General features: G+C 34.3%; 1 protein-coding gene across 3 annotated transcripts in view; it reads right to left on the bottom strand.

The window, feature by feature from the left end:
* Positions 1–22,836, bottom strand: part of LOC138323971 (protein TBATA-like) — a 34,595-nt gene extending 11,759 nt beyond the window's left edge. The window contains exons 1-2 of one of the 3 annotated variants that reach the window (XM_069268936.1): positions 22,586–22,836; positions 4,846–4,865 (exon numbers count right to left, since the gene is read on the bottom strand). The gene's annotated coding sequence lies outside the window, so the exon portion shown is untranslated. The remainder of the gene's footprint in view (positions 1–4,845; positions 4,866–22,585) is intronic. The other 2 variants (XM_069268935.1, XM_069268937.1) reach the window with 2 other exon arrangements.
* Positions 22,837–25,440: the final 2,604 nt, after the last annotated feature.

Genomic DNA, 25,440 nt, shown 5'->3' on the forward strand with positions numbered 1-25,440 from the left:
GATGAGTTTAAACATCTTAACAATTCGCCAATGACAATCACTATTGTTGTAGGGGAATGTTGAGTAAGACAACTGTAAACTTGAAACTAGTAATAATAGCTACAGTACAATAACTTGGTAAACTTGGAAAAGTACCGCCGAGACAAATTGGCTAGTCCGTGAAATGATGACCTTTGTTATCACCAATTCCCTATGCGGACTAAACCTGGTAATTACGGAGTTTTTGGTCTGGCACATGGCTGGAACCGATACATATTTGATAGTGTCTGTTTCCAAAAGTACAAACTTGGTATTACTAACGGTATCGTGACCTAGAACAGATTGACTAGTGTGCTCCTGATCAATATGACTGTATTATCATGATCTGTGCATTTGATATCACGGTAATTGTTTAGGTATTGCCCATGTGTATAGAGATTTGTTGAGCTCATTCAGTATAGCATGACCCTGTCAATCATCCTATTATTGTGAGAGAGGGCACACGACTTAAACAGGTAATCATTGGGGCGTAAGTGACCGGGATTCAACAAGTTATTGTCAGTGTATACAACTCCATTACGCAGGAACGTTCGATTTTTTTTTGTATTACATGCGGCAATCCACATATTATAAAATATCATTCTGTGATTTCTAATTACCACATAAAAATACTTCTGATTTTTGCATCAGAATTCAATTATTATTTATAGAACTTTAGAAGATGTTTTACGTAGAATTTAATTTACATGGTACTGGCATCCAACAAACATATATGTATGTAATCAATGAGAATTTAATTATCTTCCCCTCTATATATATTTCCCTCTATATATAAGTATTATAATAATTCTTAGCATGCAAATGACCATACTATTAAACAATTAAAACTTATCGGACGGACTTATATGTATTAATAGGCATTATAAACCACCAAATACACAATGTGTCTATCTCGCATCAAACCTCCAAGCGTAAACCCGTTTTCACAATTCAATAAACTTAATCATATAAATATATCATATACTATCGAAATCGTGACCTTTTGACCCCATACACGCGCACAACAATGGCAATAATATCGATTAAAATACCAGATAGTGATATAAGATCAAAAGCATGTTTTCTGCTTCAATGACAACGATTCTGGTTGTAATTATTCAAGCGGATTGATTGATTTTCCAGATTGTTTACGCGTTAAAATCCATGATTCTGCCATAATTAGAAATCAGCATTTTGGATGCATTGTTTAAAGAATCCGTAGTTTTAATCACACCTTTTTGAAGAAACAAAAGGCATGTAAATTAAATTTAGAATTATGAATATATTTTAAACACACATATCAACACATCGAAAGGTAATCTTAATCTAGATAGTTTAGAACCAGTATGAAATCTCCTTATGCATCTAAATTATAGTTTAGCTCACAAACGCTTGATGCTATCAATTATTACATTTTTCAATAAAATTATTTTAATCTCCGGGTGATAATGAATTTGATCGGTAACTACGGTCGCTCTGCATGTCGGTTCTTTAAAATTGACTGTTATGATACAGTCACGTTAGCACGATCGATTGTCCGTGTATTGAACCCCAAGTATTCTATTGAAATCAATAACGGCTTTAATCCTTTTAAATATACAATTTCCTCTAACGTCTTTCCAGAATGATAATCTTCAGACATCTATAAAGCCTCGTGCTGTCAACTTGTCTAGTCATTAAATACTTAGTTTTAAAGCAGATGCAATATTTTTAAATCCACTGAATGATAAAGATTACCATCTTATCTATTTTAGTCGATGCCTTTTTTAATTTCTGAAGTCTAATATAATTTATTTCAAAAATAATTACCATATAGATTTAAAGGTTTGACTAACGTCAAACGATATGTTCACTTTACTTATGTTCGATATCATCTAGTGGGTTTCAATGGTTTCCTAAGAAATCAATTCATGACATAGATATAATGAATTGTCTACTTTCAAAAAGCAACATTAAAAACATATTGAATCGATTATGATCTTTTAATGTGCGCGTTTTCGAGGGTGCAACTTTCAGTTTTCATCCACGTCACGTAATATCAAACTATCGATCAGTCGATTAATCAAACGTAATATTGTGTATTACTATTTAAGTACTACATATTATGTAGTACGAAAAAAAACCGTTCACAATTCTTCTTACTGATGATATAAAATAAAGTCCGTCACAAGTAAATGTCCTACGCAGTACTAAGAAGGAAATATCAAAAGAAATTGTAAATATGTTTACAGCCGTCCCCGGACAAGTATCAGGAATATTGATCTTTTGATTAAATACTTAGGGTAATGTCATTGTATGTAAACTCCAGTATGCTATCGTCTTTTCCCCCGCCACTATCGAACTGGCAAATATTTATTTATTTCAGTTTATCGGTATTTGCATTTGCAAATGACACGCGTTGATATGCCATGAGGTTTGGACAAAGCCTCTCAGGGTAAATCTATTTGGCACCCGGTCCAATGTTTGCTTAAGAATAGGTCTAAATGTAATGTTCGATGTTGCTTATTCAGTTACAAATTCAACTTTAAAGTTATATTAACAAATCATTGATTAACATGCGATATATTTTAACTTTGAATTTTTATCAATCAATATATTTATCTATTCTTCTTCTTCTGCCTTTTAGCAAACAATGAAACAAGATATTTGAAGCCTAAATATACACGATTACTTTTGTGTAATATATCTATTTTAGAACTATGTTTTCAATTTAAGAGAAAATAACTTGGACCGAAAAGGGTTTGAAAAGATAAACTCATAATTCACGTTAAAGTTAAAATATACATTTGAATCACTAATTAAAGACTAAAGTTAGAAATGAAATTATCGAAAAACTAAATGGCCAAAAGTACTTAAGATAGCATCGTTATAGATGTATAAACACTTTAATAAATACTCGATCTTAATAAACAACAACTTTTTGAAATCAGAAATGTATTTCTCTTAACAGCAATAGATATGTCTACAATTAATTTTTCTATAAATGAAAAAAAAAACTTGAGTTCTCTTTTTAAAATAGATGATGAGTCATTTTTAACAATAAAAGCTTACTCACGTTTAAATCCTCATAGAACCCGGAAAATAATTCAATATTTTAATGTGATATCAAAGCAATAATGTTCTTTAATCACCTGAAATAAATATCTACAAACCACCTAACGAATATCACATTCTGACGACATATTCCCAAGCCCATATTAATGCTCTTTTGATCAAGGTTTAATACATTATACATTAAAAAAGATCTGTCAATATCAAAATAAACATAAATCAACATTTATATTAAATGATTAACACACCATCTTATAATTCCGCCCACAACCATCTATGCCATTAGAGTTTAACAGGTTGTTGATCACAAATGCTTACTAGTATAAAATCTACTGATTTGGTATTATTCAATTGTACACCAAATTATTATTAAATCTGATGCAATTTCGTTTGAAGCATGTATTACAATTAGAATTGTGGGTTTAAAGCATGTTGCCTAATTGTTCTTTTTGTTTATGTGCTGTATTTGGCGGTTGTTTTTATTTGTTTTGACGTTCTATTGTAGGTACGGTCATGTTGGAAAGTTTCCATCGTATGTTGTATGCATCTGTAAGACAAGAATGTGTGTATGATTTGAGAGCCTCTGGTAATTTTTTTTGTCTCCTTGTGAAAGTGGAATTCATTTCTAATCTTGTACTGTAACCTTACAGTCGCACACTGCCCAAGACACCGAGCAGGACACCTCGATTGGCCATATTATGCCATATTATTGAATTGTGGCAATGTCGTACTTCAATGACTTGGTATGTTATGTTGTTATGGCTTAAAGATGTTCCACCGCCGACAGAGCATAAATGATATTCATCATTTGAACAATAATTGGTGTTAAATCATGTATAGATATGTCTAATTAACACAAAAAAATAATATAATATTATCCATTTTACCTTTGGTGTATGCGCAATCATTATTTCATTCCATATAGGATATAGTGCTACGGATTTTTTTCGGGATGAAGTTAGTTATTTTTTATATTTCTAACTTGAAGTTAAACTAGAAGCTCAAACTTTTCAGTTATGGTTACGGTGTAGAGTTAGTAACTTTTGTAAATGAAGAAAAATATTAAATCTTCTGCTCCTGTTTCAAATAGCGAAAAAATGTCATTTGTCAGCAGTGGAACATCTTTGAGTATTAATATATTGATTGTTGAAATATTACTGATGTAATTCCAATTCTGGAATCCCGTGCGATATGGAAAGCGGTTATTTTAATGGTATGGTCATTACGGTGTTTGAAGGAAGGTTAAAGTCATCTTATGTGTCAATATAAAAATGATTTAAGCTATTATTCATTTCAGTAGTGTTGGCAAACGTTGTAAATAGTTATGTACGAGTACCTGACCATGGGACCTTAAAATTTGAAACCATTGTTATACAATCATATTATTATTATCAGCAGCCTTAAATACATCCATACATGACCATCTCCCTTTCTAAGTTACGTCCTTTTTCTAGCACACACAATTATAACCGTCTAGCTCATTAAACATTACGAGAATACATGCACATTAAACTTGTATCAATGCATTGTAACAACGACATCGACAACGTTTACTGTTTTTATCCTTACAGTCGAAAAAATGCCAAAATTGACAATATAAATGTACAAGCCGCATTACATTAGAATAACACAGAAGTTGATAGGTAACGTAATGTCATAAAATCTACTTGATATTAAATGTTGGACTGCAATGCAGACTTTTTAAGGCAGTAAAACGTTGTCGATGTATCTTGATACGATGAATTTAATTCATTGACTTATAAACATTGATCTTACCACTGTCAGGATAACACTTCCTAAAACAAAGAGTTAAACAACTTGTTGTGAACAAAAATGTAATAAATATACAGATGGGTTAGTTGGCATAAATGATACATATAAAATAAATATCACACACTGACAAATCTGTAAACCCGACATTTACAAGTTAATCATCGACCTTAATATGACAACAATACCATATACTCCATTACAGAATAAATCAAACAATACATCCGCATACATTCAATTACTGGTTCCGATATCTCGAAACAAGTGATTTGTAAGTCAACTTCTTTTTCCATAAGTAACATCAGAAGCAAAAGTTTTGACTTAAGTCTACACGTTTGTTTCGAGAAAGAAATCGGCGCTTGGTCCAAGGTTCTCGAAACAAAATTAAATCATTTTTTCACATTATTTGAATTACGAGAAAAACTAAGTTTTGACTTCAGTTTGCACTTTTGTTTTGTAGAAATTTAAGTCTGTATAGTTGTTTAATATTTGGAGAAATCATCGCTGTTTTCTCTTTGATATTGATTTGTTTTTATTCACGCAATTGTCAGTTTAAGCCATATAAGTTATCTTTCTTTTTCTGCGCTCCATTCATTGATAGGTGCTTGGAGTTCCGAGAAAATTAACATGACCATGAATATAGCAATTAAATGCCACGCTAATAAATGCCAATATACAGTATCGATACATTTCACTTAAATAGACAGACATGATGGTGTCTGTACTATACCGTAATAATATTCAATCATCAGGGTCACTTTACAAAGAGATTAAAACACCTTTTATAAAAAAATCCTTTTCCTTAATTAAATCCTTGAAGTTAAATTTCAAACCCCCACACTCTATGTACATTTAGAATATTAATGTTTACCGAGCATATCAAACGTTTGCCTTCGGTGCATTAGATAAGAACGTGAACGGAAATTAAAGCACAAATTGCGCAACATATTGACTTTAGTTTTAATGAGAGACTTCTGAGCCTTGTTCAATTAATGATATATATTTAAATGTGAGACATTACTGATAAAACGTAATAGCTAGATGAAACTTGGTATCTCGCCAGGTGCATAAGCTAATAAATCCTTACCCTGTACACGGTATGTAAATATAGATTGTCTGCATATATTATTAGAGGTTTTTACACCTGAAAACCTGCACCTCATTGATTACATATACAACACAAGTGCAGTCTATTGAAGAGCTGCACTTAGTCTACATATCAGTTACTATAATTGACATAAATGATACGCCCTGTCACATTCAAAAAGTTTTAGAAAAAGTATGGAGTATATTTAATCTAATTTTGAATAGACTTCTTATTGAACAAATACTTTCCCCTATGTCAATCATGTACAAATAATTTCTTTTTTTATGTAATAGCCAAAGCAAAATAAATGCATGTAGTTAAACATTTTTGTTTTCATTTAAATGGACAGCTATATTTTTGCATGGCTCTCTGTAGATTCGTAATTAGTATTTATAAATCATTGAGAATATGTGTTTCAATGACAATGATATAATTTTACATTCACCAAAGAAAAACACAAAAATTGGTACTTAAGCTGTGTACAGCTTGTGCTTTGAACTTGCACTAACATTAGCAGTATTATCATAGCAAGAATACTATATCAACTAGGATAAATCCACGTATTCATGTTTATGGGAAGTTCCATATGTACGAATAACATACATGTATATGTAGAGTCAATCTGGCTTTTTTCAAAACAGATTTTTATATAACATTGAAAAAATGAACGGGAGTTAACTTAAACAGATATGTATGTATACAATACATACATCAAGAGTCAAGCTAACATTTTCAAAACCAATTTTATACATAACATAATGAAAAGGTGAACGTGATTCAACTTTCACAGATAATTGTAGGTAACTAAAAACGTACTGAATTACAAGTACACTGACAGGGAGGCTATCTGTCAAGATTGACGAAGTTCACTCAAGTATGAAATGGACACCTCCTAGTCCCTAAACCCGCTGTGAATAACTGTACACGTACCGTTATACACAATTAAAGTTCCTTTATACCACAAGTCCGTCTGTGTAACACTACAAAAAGTCTATAGGCGGGGATAGGGACAGGTCTCGTTCGAATGAATGAAGGGGATTTGTTAATTGAAAATTTGGAATGACTGGCCATATAATTGTGTCGGTACTGTCGAGTGAATAGGTTTAAATCGAAAGCTAATTCTAAAGTAAACCTGTAAACACTATTGATGATTGGTACAAGTGTAGTTAATGTCATTCAGGTCAAATGGCCAATGGGAATCTGTCAATTCTCGTTAACTTTTTTTAAACTTTCAGGTCCCATGGTGATTGTTATCGAACAACATATTATTGTAACATGTAAATGAAAACCCTACTATAAGGCATGAATCATAAAAAAGAAATGTGGGACGGGATTTCTTTCCTTTTTCTATTTCCCTTCTTATTTCCTCACAACCTTAAGCATTTCGAATAATATTAAAGTTAAAGAGGATAGGGTACAAGTACCACTGAAAATATCTGTAAGTCTGACAGATACATTACTATTAAGGTATATTACAAGTCTTACTAGTGTATGTTTGTATGTCAGTTTAATTCGATTTTGCATCTTACAGAATTTTCATTGGCTTAGAATTACATTAGTATTAAATAACGTATGAAATGAGGCCGTCGTTTATAACGTCGTCGCTGATTGGTTGATAAATCATCGTTAAAATTTCATAGATAACGAGAGTCTCGATTAATTTCTAGTTTCACATGATGAGATTTAATTATTAGGATTAACTTGAGTAGAGCTTTCGCGGTATATTTTCATGAATTCATTTTGAGTTTTGTGTGATAGCTCCATGAAATAGATGAATACAAAAACATAGCTAAGTTCATCTTTAAATAACCCCCAAAGACTAAGACAAGATTATCTTAAAAATGACAACCTGGAGAACAACCGTTCAATGATATAGCATGGGGGAGTAAAACAAACATTGACAAATAACAGATTTCATTCAAGACAGATCCCTAGACAGCTACTGGCAAGGTCTCGGTCAAACTCTTATCACATGTATGTTAACATATCCCTTACAAGTGGTGCATATCTCCGAATGTGGTAAAGAAGTACATGGGTGCAGTGTTAATAGACACAGGCCGAGAATCGTTTTACTTGAATTTGTCCTGACGTATACATGTACGTGGAGAGAATCTACTCAGAGCACTTGTCCTTTAAAATCCTTGAGTGTTGTCTAGTACTTCATTATATATTACCAATTGAGGGTTCTATAGAAAAAAAACATTTATATTGTCTTCAAATGTTCAAATTTATAATCTCTGAGAGAGGCGGATGGATCTATTCACACCTGCTGAAAGAAAGGTTACAGACAGAGTCTTTTGCAGATGTTATAAATAACACTATTATATATGATGTCACCATAATACTGCCACCTGGCCGATGAGTACAGACATAGTGAAATATAACTCAATAAATCAAATTGTGGGAAATTTACTTAGTGAAGGGAGCACAAAGAAATGTTTCGATAGTAATGTATGGCCTGCACTCGTTGATACCAGTGTCTTTATCCTCAAAATTGATTATCCGTCAAACAGTTTTTTCGTTTTCGACATATTTTATGAAAGTACGTACCTAATAATAATCTATCATTATTGATGATATTTAAAATAGGGATATTCACACCACAAAGATAATCAACATGATGATAAAACAATAATCTAAATTCCAAAAGTCGATAGGTGTGTACGGAAATGTATGAAAAGGTGTAAGCTGAATATAGACCCTATTGAATAAGTGTCGTCTGCGTCAACTGTTGTCTGCTTCAATGCTCAACATTTGTCTTACAAAACAAGGTCTCAGCGATACCTGGCATGTCAATCAAGACCACAACGACGGTTGTTACTGTGACCTACATTTATAAGACGGGACTTGAGTGTTGAAGCAGACAAATCTAGGTCACGACGACACCTGTCATACAAATGTAGGTCACAGCTGTATACAAATCTAGATAACTCAACAACTCAAACTATGGAAATTTGAAACAGATCACAATGTTAAATGGAATTGGGGGTGACATAGAGCAATAATGAGCAATATTTATGTCTTGTCCATTAACGAGAGCATGTTTGAACATAGCTTCGAAATCTACCCTCAATTTAAGTGTACGTGCTTTTGAAAACATTAATGAATATATATTAAGCTAATTTGCAGTGATCGTATCAAAGTTTTTAAAAAGCGATCCCTCATTTACATATTGTTTAAAGAGATATTATAATAGTTTAAACAAAGTCTAAACTATACTAGTGTCCCTGTTTTGACCTGTATAATAAATTAACATAATTTATCATACTATTAGAATGGCGCCTCTAAACTATTGTGTATATAGCCAACGTTAATAGCTTAAATAATAAAGTTTACCGTCAAAATATGGAAAAGATCACCATAAACTTTCAGACATTGATAAAATTAATCGAATAAATTCCTAAAACCACACACCAAGAGTTAGGACATATGCTACAAATATAGATATTTCACAAAACATATATGTTCCAAACTTGATGAAGTTATAGTTTCTGTAAAAATAGAATCATCCGAAATGCACCAAACATGTGTATCGTAAAGAAGACAAAGCAAAACAAAATAGTTCCGTTTTAATGATGATTCAGATTTCATTTTACCGCTTTTGTTTTGAAAATTAACGGCATTGTTTATTCCAATTGAACAAAAGCTGGTCAAAGTAAATAAAGAGCGTTTGCGATGTTTTTTATCGTTTAAACTTAAAGTACAACTTTCGTAAATTTTTACTTTTTTTTTACTTGTAGAAATAGCAACATTGGAAATTGTAATATCGGGGAACATATAAACAAAAAGTTATTCTTGATTCGTCAGTATGGAAATTGCGGCACATCTACACCAAACAAGACACACATATCATAGATTGATCAGGGTGACCATGAAGGTAATCGATACAGACCCAGGTATGGTTACTATACACTAATTGAGTGAAGAATATAAACCTAATACTCGACTTAAATGTACCCACAGCAAACATGGAGAGGCTCCTTATGTTTATTACCTATTGAGATATATGGGCCATAACAAACACCGGCCTGACCTCTTCACATCCACGTGTAAAGTCTCCAGTAAAGAGGTCGTATGCTTGACAAGGCAACACCGATTGATTGGGCATCCGTTTACAAAACACTTAAAGCGTTAAATCAACAGGCTGTTCGTATGATCTTGTGTTAGTGCTAGTTAAGGTTTCCGATACAAATGATCACAGCAGACGTTATTCTCTGACGTTTCTTCCCAATAAACAATACTTTAAAGGAAAGGATTTTTTAAACAAAGTCTTTGATGTTTTTAATTTTTTAATTTATTTTCAACTGGTAAACCTAACTTGTTTGAATGCCACAAAGAGTTTGTGAAAGGAAATAGCGACCCTTCAATTTGTTATCAACATATAAGTTCATGGTGACTGACTTCTATCAACAATCAAAATATCAAATCTTAAGCCACGCCATTGTGCAACTTGGGTAACAATTTTTTTCTGTGTTTGTTTAAAATTTATTTCAAGTTTTTACGGCCAGGTGTATATTTGCTAGGGGACAAAACTAGAACTTTTCTAACTTGCACAAACCTTCAGAAGCATTCAATAAATATTAATATTTTGCGTTATATGTTTTCATTGTATATTTTTGGAAGATTGAGTCCATAGTGAGAGTTTGTATTTTCAATGTGAAAGAAAAACCTCAAAATGATATGTTGTAGAATGATAGAATGACGTCACATTCGAAAATGTATTATTTAAATGAATTTAAAGCAGTGATTTGTCATGAGACTAAAAGAAGTACTCTGGTCTACAAAATGTCTAAGGACTCCCTAGAACCTTATGACGTAATCGGTGTGCAATGTTAATGTTATAAAGGCGATATCAACATCAATGGCATTATAAGGACCAGCAGGTAATATAAGGTCATTTGATTGATGCTATCCCAGGTAATATCGAGCTATGATTTAATTCTTGTTGAAATGAAAATCCCCCTTGGCTATTTGTAAAAGTCTTTTATGATGCAATTATGTCAAAAACGAAAATGAGGAATCGAAACATTATTTTTTATTTATTTAAAGACGTTATTTGGAAAGAAACAAAGCTAAAATAAACTAAATTTTAAGTGCTTAAGTCTGAAATTAAGAAAGAAAATAAACGTTTCTATGTTAAGAAACATCACGTAAGCTTGACCACTATTCAACTAGATGTTATAGACGACCACTTAAATAATTCTCACAGCGACACAAGTAGCACTCGTAACGGGTGAGGAAAGTATTGTTATCGATTATTGATAACTCAGATTGTTCTGTCGGAAACCCAATGTAAGAGGATTACATCAGAACAAGAAGATTAATGTCGAAGTGAAAACCATGACGTATCTTACGTCATAGGCTGCAATCCTTAACCCCAAGAAACATATCAAACGAGTCGATAAATCCACCATTGCATATGTCTAGACAAAGAATGATCGACTGTTGTGTGGTATAAAATTTTATCGACTAATTACGCCTTGTTTATTTCCAGGCATTGTGACATCAATAGGGAACAACGGAATAATCTCGCTCGAGTGCTCTTAGAGATCCGCTGTATATGAGGTCATTCATCCGTGAATACCATATACATTTTTATATTTGGAGTCGTTTGATGCAAGGTTTCATTCCAGCACGATTGGATACGAACGGTATTAATAAATCAGCACGCATTAATACAATACGAAATGTTCTAAACCAGTCTTTGTTGTTCACTAACTAACACTCTAAAACTGGTCAATAATTTTATCAATGAGTTCTATTATCATATCATATACCCTTTTGTTACATGTACTTAATGGTTCTGATGCGAAATATTCTTTTCGCGACCAATACAAAGAAACCAAGAGATAAGATTCAATAATGGAATATACTTTAATGATATCATTATAAAGAATTTATGCATTACAATATCGATATCAATATGTGGTTTCTAAATAGTCATATCGACCAATCGAATGTCTAAAACGTTGAACAATGTCACATGTTCATCTGTCTCGGTGATATTGCATCAAAGAATTTTGAAAAGTACTATATCAAAATACGTAATCAAAGTCTAAGCCTATACCATGGCATATTTGTACAAAGGTCTTTCATTCGGTTTAAACGAATTCCGATCGAGTTAAATTAAGCTTCACAATCGAGAACAACGTGGTTTCAAACAAAAATGCAATATATCCAAAGGTTGTTTGATACTATGACTCATATTCTGTTCCCAATGTCAACGTTAGAATTATACCTGCTGCCCCAATTGCATGATCGTAAAAGGCAACTAAATTTAGGATCTTATCTTTTCTTTCTTCCTAAATTACTTTATTCTTCCTAACGTCTCCCTTGACACCACCTCACTTTTGGCCTTTAGTTGAGCGCTCGCCCCTGTGAGGAAGGCTCTGGGTTCTGTCCCCTGGCCGAGACACACCAAAGTCTATAAAAGTGGTAGTTTCTGCTCCTGCTTAGCGCTCAGCATAACGGGAGTGGGACGACTGGTTCGCCCGTTGTCAGTATAATGTGACCGGGTGGGGTGTGTTGCTTGGTGTCTTCGGCGGCATGCTTCAGTGATATAGCACTATAAAAAGGGCAACAGTTCCACTATACAAGAAGACATAACACGAATATACCGCAGTCTCCCAAAACACGCACCTCGCACAACATACACACAAGCACTGCATACATGGGAGGCCGTCCTTACATGACCATAGCTGTTAATAGGACGTTAATTAATCAAACAAACAAACAAAATCAAATTTCGTTTTACAGGTAACCCTAAACCCATAGTCTGACTCTTGGACCTTGTGGAATTATGACCCATGAGTTTGTTCCTAAGGTGAACTAGCATTTTACAGGTAACCCTAAAACATATTCATATTCTAGGACCTTATTTAAGAACTTAGAACCCATTTTTTACTCCCATAGCCAATGTTACCTGATATAATAACTCGATACCTACCTGACAATCAGTATCTGGGAGTAGATGTTCCGGAGCGTTACGGATCCGGAACGTTCGTTACGGATGATCAGGACATTTATATCAGTCCTCTCCATTAGGGCTGTCATTTTCTCTAAATAATTTATGTGCAAGCGTTTCCGGGGAATTCCTGAAGGTGAATTAGTGGAAATTTCCGATAAAAGTATACTGAATAGTTCCACTTCTAACTGTCATTGGATCGTAAATTGTCGATAACTTTCTTCTTCGGCTCTTTACTCTAGATGTGTCGTTCATGAAGACGGTTAGGAGTCGATCTAAAGTCGAATCGATTGAACATAACTGTCAAAATTCCGGCGTACCTCAATTCTTCTTCTGTCGCGAAAATCGATACAAATTTGGTGCTCCATAAATACAGGGATTACCCGATACCAGCTAGCGGCTAATATATCAGGTGGATCATTCATGGAGAGGTCTATATCTGTTGTCTAAACACGTGTTTTTATTAGCTCAGCCCATGACGTAATTATTACATGAACTGTATTTCGGTTGTTTGTGATTTCTTAACGAATACGCATGGTCATTATCAGTCAACTACATCGAACTAACTATCCAGCGTTGGTTGGAAGATGCTTCTTCTTCTTATAAAGAACACAATTCCATCGATGCCGATGATTATATTGTGCGGATTGGCAGAGGCGTGATTGTGGAAAAAAAGAGTGAAGTTATTTACAGTGATCGTGAAGGTGCATGTTATTTTTTTCTTTTTTTTTTCTTTTAGTGACAGTTATAAGATAAAAATATGATAGAATGATAGCGTGTCATACACCTTAACTACTCAGACACTGTGGCCAAGAGGTAGAGGATAATGGTAGAATATCAGACACCTTATCCTCTCAGCCATTGTGGTCAAGAAGCGGAGGGCAAGTGGTAGAATGTCATACACCTTAACTTCTCAGAAATTGTAGTAAAGAGGCGGAGGACTGGTAAACGTGTTTTATACACATTACCGATAGACAGTGATGTTAAACATATAAACACTCAACCACCTTAACCCATAGATGGAGGATTAGTGATAAAAGATCAGACATATTACCCACTAGGCCACCATGACACAGAGGTGGAGGGTTTGAGGTAGAATGGTATACAATCTTACCACTCGGACACCATAACCCAGAGATGGTGGACTAATGAAAATAAAGATCTGACATATTACCCACTAGGTCAACATGACACAGAGGTGGAGGGATCGAGGTAGAATGGCATACAATCTTACCACTCGGACACCATAACCCAGAGATGGTGGACTAATGAAAATAAAGATCTGACATATTAACCACTCAGCCACCATGACACAGAGGTGGTGGAGGGCTAGAGGTAGAATGGCATACAGCCTTGCCCAACGCCCGCCATAACCCAGAAATGGTGGACTAATGAAAAAAGATCAGACATATTAACCACTCAGCCACCATGACACAGAGGTGGAAGGCTAGAGGTAGAATGGCATACAGCCTTGCCCAACACCCACCATAACCCAGAAATGGTGGACTTATGAAAAAGGGTGAGACATATTAACCACTCAGCCACCATGACACATAGGTGGAGGGCTAGAGGTAGAATGGTATACAGCCCTGCAACTCAGTCACCTTTGTCCAGAATTGGAGTTCTAATGATAGAATGTCAGACATTTTCGCCACTAAGTCACCATGGTCCAGAAGTGGAGGGCTGGTGAAAGAATGTCAAACATCACAAGTTCACAAACATTCGGACACCGTAATGTTTAAAAATAAAATTGATAACAATTATGATGGGATTGACGATTAAAATAGTCAGTTACCAGTAAATGCATGCCTACTATCATCGTTGTGAAAGATTTTGCTTTCTTCTTCATTTTAATATGCATGAACAAAGGAATGTCTAACACAGCTAACCATCCGTGTCAACAATAAAAATCACATTATTTCTGTAAGTAAAAATAAATGAAATTTCAAACTTTTACAAGATGGCCAAATGAGATGTTTTGATATACCATGGGAGGACGGCCTACCGTGAAAAGTTATAACAACGCGATAAGTTGGTCAAAACGTGCTACTGATGTGTATTTAAAGCTAAAATCTATATGGCATACGATCTTCGCCAATATCTGTCTGATGGGTGCTGTGCGTGTTGTCTCATACCACGCAGAGCTCCCGAAGGTTTCCGAGATAAGTATTAGCTGAAGACCAGGTGTAAAGAGTGACAACTTACAGCGGGGATATTTAAAGCCGATTCAATCATTTGAATAACGTTAGGTCATGGCGGATAAAAAAATTCTTAATCAAACACTACAAAATCTTAAGAAGGCGTCAAGATCGGTTTTTGTAATTTAGAAGGGATTCGTCAAGGGTCGAGTTTATATGCATTTGTATTTGGATTCTCCCCATGTATTAAACTTTCAACAAGAAACCGGATATTCGTCTGTTATATTAGTATGACAGGGAAATGTTGCATTTGGTTTTTAGCTATATCATTCCAACCTGTCTTATAAGTACAATATTGTGTCATTCATTACTCTTTAAATGCCATTTGTGACGTATGGCGGCTCTAGCTGTCAGAATAACACCGGGGAATTTTATCGATATTTGGGGAGAAAGTAGTAAAAGAACTACTACAGTGACGTTCACTTCTCTTGGTGAAACAAGTTGTCTTGTTTGCATTTTACGATATCCCGAAAAAAAATAATCTTGATAATTCGTTCCCAGTCACGTTCCGATATATACATGTACATACGCTGTGATAAGAACGTTATCGTAGATTGCTACCGTAATTTAAAATCACCGCTATGACATGTTGTGATTGTTTGTAAGGCTGGCATATTGCACTTAGGTTGACGCAAGGCTACGACTTTGTAAACAAATCGGCAATTTGACAAACCATTTCCGACAGGTCTACCATTGAAAACATATCAGAAATTACCTTCACCATTTCATATGCGCCATCCAATTTTGTCCAAAAGCATTTCTAAATTACCAAAATGAAACACATCGCATTGCTTTTAGCATTTTGCGCTTTTCAATATCACATTGACTATAAATGCAGGTATTTAATCTTTCATTCGTGTCTGAATCCATTGGACACTTACAAGCTATGTCTTGACAATTTCCCATAAAATGACTTATATATATTTTGAACTTATTTTGAACCTTCTCTATTCTGTCGATGAAATTGTAGCGAAAATGGACAGCCGTAAAAAACTGAAGTCTATCAACTGATCGACAGATAAAACCGTTCGGTAAACAAAATGTAACTGGTCTGCCATTTGAATTGGTCTGATAAATCGGTAGTTATTTTGGACGCCTGTCAATAAACCTGTATACTTTGTTATAGTTGTGGATTAATGTTACGCAACCTGACTCCCTTTTCCAATTAATCTGCAGTAAACAGGTTCTACCAAACGGGACTTGCCATCGCGTGCGGCTAAACATGTATTGGGTTTATTAACAGGGGGTAGGAATTCACTCTGAACGAAATTAATGCACATATTTATATGTTTCTGCATTATATTAAATATTTAGTTTAAAGCCCCAATTGAATTTATGCTTGGAATGTTTAAAGGTATTGTCAGAACGTAAACAAAGCTAAGATGGTCCGAAAGCATAACAGTATACCAAAAATCGTATCGTTGTCGGTTTAATATGCAAATTATTTCCATTTTGTAGTTGTAATAAATTAAACTTTTATTAAAACATATTACTTATACGATTTTGTATCAACTTCTGATCTTACAAGATAAATGTAATATGAAATATATAAATTAACTCATCTACCGGTCACAATCTATATTTGTGAGGTGGAACGGAAACGCATGATTGCTTGCAACTTTATATCGTTCGGTAACATGTAGCAGGCAGAAATTGAACGTAAAATCGAGTACTTAAAAATGATGCCGTATGTATCTTTAAATACATGGTTAATATTTCTCCATTCCATTGTTTATTTTAATGAACTTGCTTATTTTTGTAGATTTCACAACACCATCAATACATTCCGTGGCCCCACAAGACGACTAACAAATCCTTTACTTGCGAATATTTACATATGCAAAGTAATATATTTCTTATAAATCTTCGACTGAGTAATAGTGATGAGGAAACCATTAACTAACGGGTAATAATGCCAATACACAAACATTTCAATAATACATATATTTTTATGACCTCAATTGCACTCGACTTCATCCATAAACCAATACATGTTTTCTACTTTATAGAAAGGTTACTTGAGATCGACACAAGACGACCCTGGACTTCTACAGGGTTACAATATTTCACGTCAACTATTCTAAACAAACTTTACGGCTTATCATACCTCTCCGATAGCGTTATCCTACACCTAAGTCCGGCTACTATAAGGTGTTCCGAACCTGATAAGGTGATCCCGTTACCAGTACATGTCATATCCCGGACTCCGAAGGCCTTTTACATCTACGTAACATCGAAATACACCAGCAAATATTTATTTCATAAAGATCTTTCACGCTTTTCTATAGCGAAATATCTTCAGCAATGTTCCAAATCTAGGAAACGCTTTTCGATATCAGAACATGCATCAACGGTAATACCATTGTTCGTATATCTTTGTCAATTGCGTTTTATCGAATGTTGAAGTATCTTAATCCAAAGACTTGGTTTATCGGTCGAAGTCAATGAAATTTATCCCTGCTGAACATGAACTTGTTGGCTATCGGCGTGACGACAAAACCCTTAACCTGACAAGTCGACCCACTCGATCGTAAGTGACAAATCGTGTAGAAGAGTTTACGTACTCTTGAGGTTTCAGCCCAAACAGAAGTGTTTCACAGACTACCTATGTTTGCAGTATAATCTACAGGAAAGTAAGCAAAGCTACCCGTAATGTACATATCTACTTTCGTCTTCACGCGCTCTTAACTCGGGGAGAAGGACATATCACAGAGAATAGAAACTCCATTGGAGCAATGTCACAGAGGACATGGTAATGAAACTTTAAAAAAATATCAATATATCTCAGAAAACTGACATGGATGTAATAAACCATTCATAGAGCTGTGTAGGGTTTCCTAAGTTTCCATGGTCTGTTGGGGAATCGTTTGGAACAATTTGATCGTTGGTTGGTCGATTGGACTGAAGGGCGGCCTCCGCTGTATGTAATGTTTTGCATATGCGAATGAATGTGTTTTTTTTAGTCTACGGCATATTCTTGTGGTGTCTCTTTGTAAATGTGAAATTTTTGCCGTTTTTATAATGCTATCGCGCACTGCAACGTGTACTAAAGACAACAACAGAGATACCCTAACTGATAACCATATATTGACAATAGGCGAACGATTCGTTCCAGTCTCTTTATACTGAGCGCTAAGCGGAAGGTATGATGCGGAACATATATATTAAACCGTTGCTCCAGACATTATGGTAACGTAAAAGTTCGAATGCGTGTGTCAGGCAAAGAAATAACGCCACATGCAATTGTTACGAACTAAACACTAACATGTTTTCCTAATATTTACTCAAACTAAATCCCAAATAATTCCCTTTCTGTCTAATGTACTGTTTTCAGTGTCGATTCTTACAAGTTTATGACAAACACATTTACAAATGGTTAAAATTTCAATTAATTTCGATGTGTGGCCACTGAAGAGTCATTGACTGGTATATTGGGATTACTTTGTGTACTTGAACAATTCTTAAAATCAACCCACTGTCCTGCTATTGTATATAATTGAATACAACACAGCTGTCAGCTAGGTAATTACAGGTAAGATACATGTAAACTATATACAGGTAAGTCTAATATCTTAAATCAACACGACTTTAATGTCTTAAATAAATCTCGCTGCAAAAAAAAGTACAAAAAAAGATGATTATTTTTTTTATAACATATTCAAATATATGTGGTTGAAATCCATTGTCGATAAAAATGTCGTAACTTAAATAGAAATCTTCGTGTTTGGAATTTAAATGTCTGATTCAATAGACATTAATGTATAATCTTCCTTACAAATACGGTAGGACTATTCGCCACGCTGTGCTGTGTATATCTTGGTGAAGGAGATGAACTGTTTCATGAACTAATCCAAGCTATACGTATACCTAAACGTTTATGTCATATACTTGAAATATATATATCTGTGTTAGAATATACCTAGTAGACCTTATATAATATACAATGTATTTTAAAAAAATAAAAAACAAGATTCAGTATTATGTTTTTATGTATTGCAATATGTGGTTATAAAAACGGCAAGAGTTCCACCATTACAAGGGGCCACAATACAAACATACTGCAGTCTCCCAAAACACGCATCTCGCACTTCACACATGCAACACACCGCATAAACAGGAGGCCGTCCTTTTATGACACTGACAGTTGATACTAAAAAGAGCATTAATCTAATTAACGAAATAAACTTATCTTTGTTTGTTTGTTTGTGTGTTTGTTTGATTATGTTAACGTCCTATTAACAGCCAGGGTCATGTTAGGACGACCTCCCATGTATGCGGTGTGTAGCGTGTGTGAAGTGCGATGGAAGACTGCGGTATATCCGTGTTGTGTCGAGTGGAACTGTTGCCCTTTTATAGTGCTATATCACTGAAACATACCCCATATACTGTTCCATGGGGATCTCACATGTCGATCGCTTTGTCCGGTATTAGAAAATTTAATCTATTTAGTATTATGAATAAAGAAATTAACAAGAGGATATCATACGATAAGAAATAAACGTACAGATTTGATAAATATCGGCATACAGAGACATAGACATATATATCGGCTTTATATCATAATGTATAAAATACAGGATCTTCTACATAGTGTAATTGTAGTGATCGAATTACCAGCTTACCCTATGTACTTTATAGTGGTATCCATTATACGAAACCAATTAAATCATTTAATTCCTGTAAAATTATGAAACTTAATCCCGTATCTGGATTATACATGTGTATAAATGTTTTATGAGGTATATATTTATGCTATTATCAGGGACGTCTAAAGCGATCGATTTGTTCACTCTACAATACAATGTACAGCACAAATTGGACATACCGGTTTGGTTACACCACTTAAAATATTGTCAACCGGATGAAGCACATGACTTAATTGTGCTCTCGATATCGGACGATAATTTCACCTGACATAGTAGGAGAATAAAGGTTTCTTGGTAATCAAACATGATTTACTGGATAAAGACCAAGATTCAGGTTATCTCTTGTAGTAAAGGAACTAAAGTTCTTTCGATTCTGTGGAAGAAAATAGGAGATTCCTTAAACAAAGTGCAGAATCACGATCAATGTCTCGCAATGGTCCGCAATGTGGCATTAACTTCTAAGCCATAACTGAATAGGTACTGTAGTCACAAAATATGATGCGATGCACCTTAAACAATCAGCCAAAGCGAACACTGAAATTATTTTCAATATTTGAGCATTTGTTTAAACAGGGACGATTCATCCCATCAGCTAGCTACACTTGTAGCTGGCAGTCGTCTGCTCATACGTACAAACTGCTGAAGGTTACGGTGAATGTTCCCACATAACTGACATTTCCTCTTGTAAAAGGGCTACCAGTTGAGTTAGTCGATACTGGCCAATACTCTGGTTGTTAGCCATTACAATTCTATACTTAAAACTAATGGACGGTATGCGCCATTCAAATGGATTCCCCTCTACAAACATATACCTAGTATTGAACTAAACAAATTAACATATCTATTCTCCGCTGTGTTTTGTTTGCTAAACGAGGCGGATGGAAGCTTTAACCGAAATAGGGTGTCTTCAAGTCAATAGTCGACAGGCTAATTTGTCACACATATATAGTGTTGCCTACTTACGTAAAGCCCAGGGGGCTATCGAGGAACATAAAGGGGCGGTTTAAATACTAAGGTTAGGTTTCTAAAAAACAGTAGAAGATATAGCTTTATTATGGAATTCATAGATTACAATTGGTCCGCTGAGTCTAGCATATATGAAACAAGCCAAGCAAATCATCGTATATATGCTAGAAGGGATCCTGAACTTCAAACATTTTTATCGCGTACCATTTTCGGTTTTCAAAAACTGGGTTAAGGATAAGAAAGTATAAGGTCATAATTATTTTGGCACACTTTGTTTAACATTTGTATGGACAAAAATGCACGCAGTTAAACTGCAAAGTATAACATTGCAGGTATCGAGATGTATCGGAGAAAATCCTAATAATTTGGATTGAAATTAACTACGTGTTGGTGACATTAATTGATTTAGTTCCGCGCGTGAGACAATGAGTACACACGACTCTAATGACAAAAAGTATAGATCGAAATACAAACTGGTTGTTTGAATTATTAAGTACTCTGACAATTTGACAGTGAATACGAAATCAATAAAACGCTGATATCGTTTTTCGTGGGAGGTAATTTGGATACAGGGGTGACCAACTGGAACAGACTGATCTGCATATGATCACGTTTGATTGATCAGGAGACCTAATACACAATTCATGTATTAAACTTTTCCAATAGCACATGTATACATGTACGTAATTGTACTATAACATGAACACAAAGTATTAGTATTTAATTCTGCAGAGCATTTAAAAAGGGGATAAATAGCATTATAGGATAAGTCGTTTTGGTCCGAATTAGCAGTTAATTTAAGTTTAACGGGGATTTGCATAGCACGGACGCTGTAATATCATTTCGGCCATTCAGCTGACGAGAATTAATACGTACATGTAATATTGAGTATCGTCGATTACACAACTCTCTAACACGTTATCAAAACATAAATTATTACTTCACAAAACGACAATCATTTCTATAGAGTATAATTTCAGAAAAAGGGCAATTCTTCAAGAAAAAACAAACAAAAGAAGCTGATGTTTGCAGAGATTATAGGGAGATATCAGTGAAAGCGATCCAGGACACATAATTTTGGAAATTACTTAAAGCATGTCCGGTTTGGGTTTCCGGAGTAAGAAACTAAATCTGCTGAAATAACTATAGAGAGTTTAACTTTAATGTCGGTATCTAAATTTAGAAAGGAATGAAATTTAGATACATCCTAAATAAGGTTTATCCAAATTGTCACCATAACAAAACCTACATACTAATGTGCCTGTGTTTAAACTACATATGTAAATATACCAGTATACAGATATACCTATCAATATCCCGACTTCAGTTAATCAAATTACTTTGTCAGATTGGACGTGAATTCTGATACACAGCAATGCGATTATTAATTAACAAAATTCTAGACATAATGGAGGGAAACACTAGCTATACGTACACATAACATATTTGTTATCTATTTGACAGACAATCCAAACCTATTTTAAACATCGTCCTATCCCGATGATCTCTTTGATAACAAGGACTTTAAAACGAGTTCGTGTACAGATCTTTAAAACACATGTTTTATTTGGCAACATACATTTATTTTATTTACAAATGTATCAATAATTTAGTTTTTCAAATATGATATATAACCGCAAAACTAACTTGTCTAATAATTGGTGTAATTATAAACTCTGGTCAATCTAGTACTATCATATACTTTATAGAATACACATTCTCACTGAACTGTGAAAAACTAACTACTGTACACTATCTACTCAACATATTCACGATAGAAAATTACATATAAAAGTTCGACGGGAATGAAAATCATACAAACTATTTTCAATTTATAGTCACTAATAAATTCAAAAAGTAATTTTGTAGAAATAAATTGTCTTACCTGTTTTTTTGTCGGTGTAATTCCCCCCTGTTTGTCAAGTGTTAGCGACACAACGGTAGCTATAGAGCCTTGATCCAGGTAAGGTCTAATTCACGGAGACGCTCAAACAGCATGGCGACGGGTAACTAAGGACGCTAAGGCCGTCGACTTAGTCAATAGCGGACTGATTAATACGTCCTACTGGAACAATATATACCGGCCCACGATTAGTCTGCTAATCTGTCAGGACGAACGAATGTGTGCCGGAATCTAATGTATGTTTAAAACTACTGCACCAGTGTAAATATGTTAAGTGTGTATATTAGATATCGTTAACCGAAATTGATTTTAAATACACACGCATAGGAAACCTATATAGGAAGGAGAGCGCTTTAAGTGTATTAGTTGGACAATCTGTTCATTTTATCCGCGTTATATGCGATCATGTAACATATATATTATCTGTTGTATCTAGTACAATGTTAAATTGCTAACGAAGGAAATATGCACTCCCAGAGGCAGCGGAAAAAAATCGCTCGTGGTCAATAATATTCCGTTGAGTTTACAACTACGGATTTGGCGACGAGGAATTACAGAATATCTGCGCCTGGCATTGCCGGATTGACTTAAATCTCACTTTTAATCGTGGCGCAAGTTTATGGAGGGATCCCCCATTGTATAGAAATGGCGGGCGGGTTTTACTACATTGTAAACGGAGAATAGATTAATCTAGGTGCCACATAGTGCATTTAATTGGAGGAATTGAAGTTATGTTAAAGTAAATGGTTTACTTTTGGATATAGACACAATAGAATTAGATCAGCTGAGCTTATGTAAATAATCTCAAATTCAGACAGTGAATATTTAAAAGTCGTTCTGTAATAAATAATCTTACCACACCCACATCGGCTTAATCTGATCTAAAAATCAGACAAGGGATTTGATCAGTTTTTATTTTTGTTATTTATTAATTTACGTATACATGTATTTATTTTGTTCGTATATTTGTTTATTTTTCGTTCATATCCATTACGTTCAAGTAATATACTTGGATTTATATATGTTGAAATTTACTAGCTGAGTAATAAGAATGAAAAAATCACTTTTTTGAGATTTCAGATTTTACATAAGAAACAATTTAGCGTGTAATTCGACATACTTTTACAATGCACGTGCAGTAGCATGCATGGCAAAACGACGTGTACTTTTCAAAAGAGTAAAGTTGTTTTAATAATTTGTGAGAAATGACATAATTCTGACACACAAATTTTAAAGACGGTCGAATAACTGTAACTAAGTGAAGAAAATTCACACGAAAATACATCTGAATCAATAATTTCATCAGTTTGACCTTTCACAATAAAAATATATAAATATGAAATTAATTTTACCTGCAGGACAATTGAAATTGTACAGTGTTGATGGGTGTAGTGCTTATGTAAACCCTCGTACATCAAGATTGTGAGTGACTGATGGTTAGGTGACATGGTTTTAGATCTTTAACTTACAATTACATACACCTACATGTAGATGGAGTTAGATTCCCTAGTATAACTTTGAATTTTATGTATAATACATGTATCGTCTGTGCATCCTTCATTGTCTTTCCCTGGTTTGCTCCAGATTTCTTCCTACTCCAGGTTCTTTCCGATATATACAAAATGTACATGGTGCACTATGATAAATTGTAATAAAAAGTTTTCTGACATTATACAGCCTTTTGTTTTTAATTGTCATCAAAATTGATAAATTAAAAAAGTGGATTTCTAGTAGTATATCTCTTCAGTATAGGATTCCCTAACAGAACTCTTTATCCTATTTACTATAACTGATACGAATGTATCCGGAGCGCTAATTAATGAGAATATAATAAAATGCAAGCTTTTTGTATGGTTGTTGGTTAAATCAAGTTTTCATTTGTTAAAAATATTTTCTGTAAAGTTTCCGTTCAATTTGGTTATGTTGTATGCGAGCAATACTATGTTAAATGGTAAACGTGTGCTATTGTTTGTTGTGTACACGTTGTGTTGTGTCCACAAACACATCCGCGTGTGAAAAGGTACACAGAAAGTGTTTACGTATCATATTATGTGGCTAATCATTCTATCAGCAAACAAAATGGCGTTCACTTATTAAGTCTGCGGTACAAATACCGCTTCGGCAAACTCCGGGAATTTACGGAACCGAAATACCTTTTATTATAAAGCAAACACAAGCTGATTTTATTCTAAATAATGAACTATATTGATTTATATTTCATTTAAAAAAAATATGGATTTATACGAGTTGTGTACACAATGGACTTGTCAGTTGTGTGTTTACACGAACAGTAGACTTGGTGACAGACCTAATATGTTTGTTAATCATTATCAACAATAGACATTAGATATTAATGACTTGAGTGTGCGATCTGTAATGTGACGAGAGCACATTCCTGTTGTCACGGAACGACTAATATCGAATTTACTACAGAGATAATCAATAACACGTCATTTCTAAAGAGACTGATAACCAAATATAGCTGTACATAAAATAAACTAGATATAATTATGTATTATCATATATTCATTTTTTTTTTTTATAAATGGCATACTTGTATAGTTGCACCTTGCCGAATGCCGCGGAAATATTTTATTGGTGTTTGCTGGAAACGTATAGTTTGGATGGTTTGTCAGGGTCTGGTGGTTATATTTCGGGACATACTACTGAAAAGGCCAAAGCCTATTGACGAAACTGACGTCATTGACGTCACAAGAATCGCAATGTGTCCGGAAGTCATTGTGGATTTGACCTCAAACACAAAGGTCAAACATAATTATCTACTCAAGGCATGGGATAATCGTAATCGTGTAATTCTACTCATTTTGAAACTTTTG

Source organism: Argopecten irradians, chromosome 5, assembly GCF_041381155.1.
Source record: "Argopecten irradians isolate NY chromosome 5, Ai_NY, whole genome shotgun sequence".
In the NCBI taxonomy this organism is placed as follows: domain Eukaryota; kingdom Metazoa; phylum Mollusca; class Bivalvia; order Pectinida; family Pectinidae; genus Argopecten; species Argopecten irradians.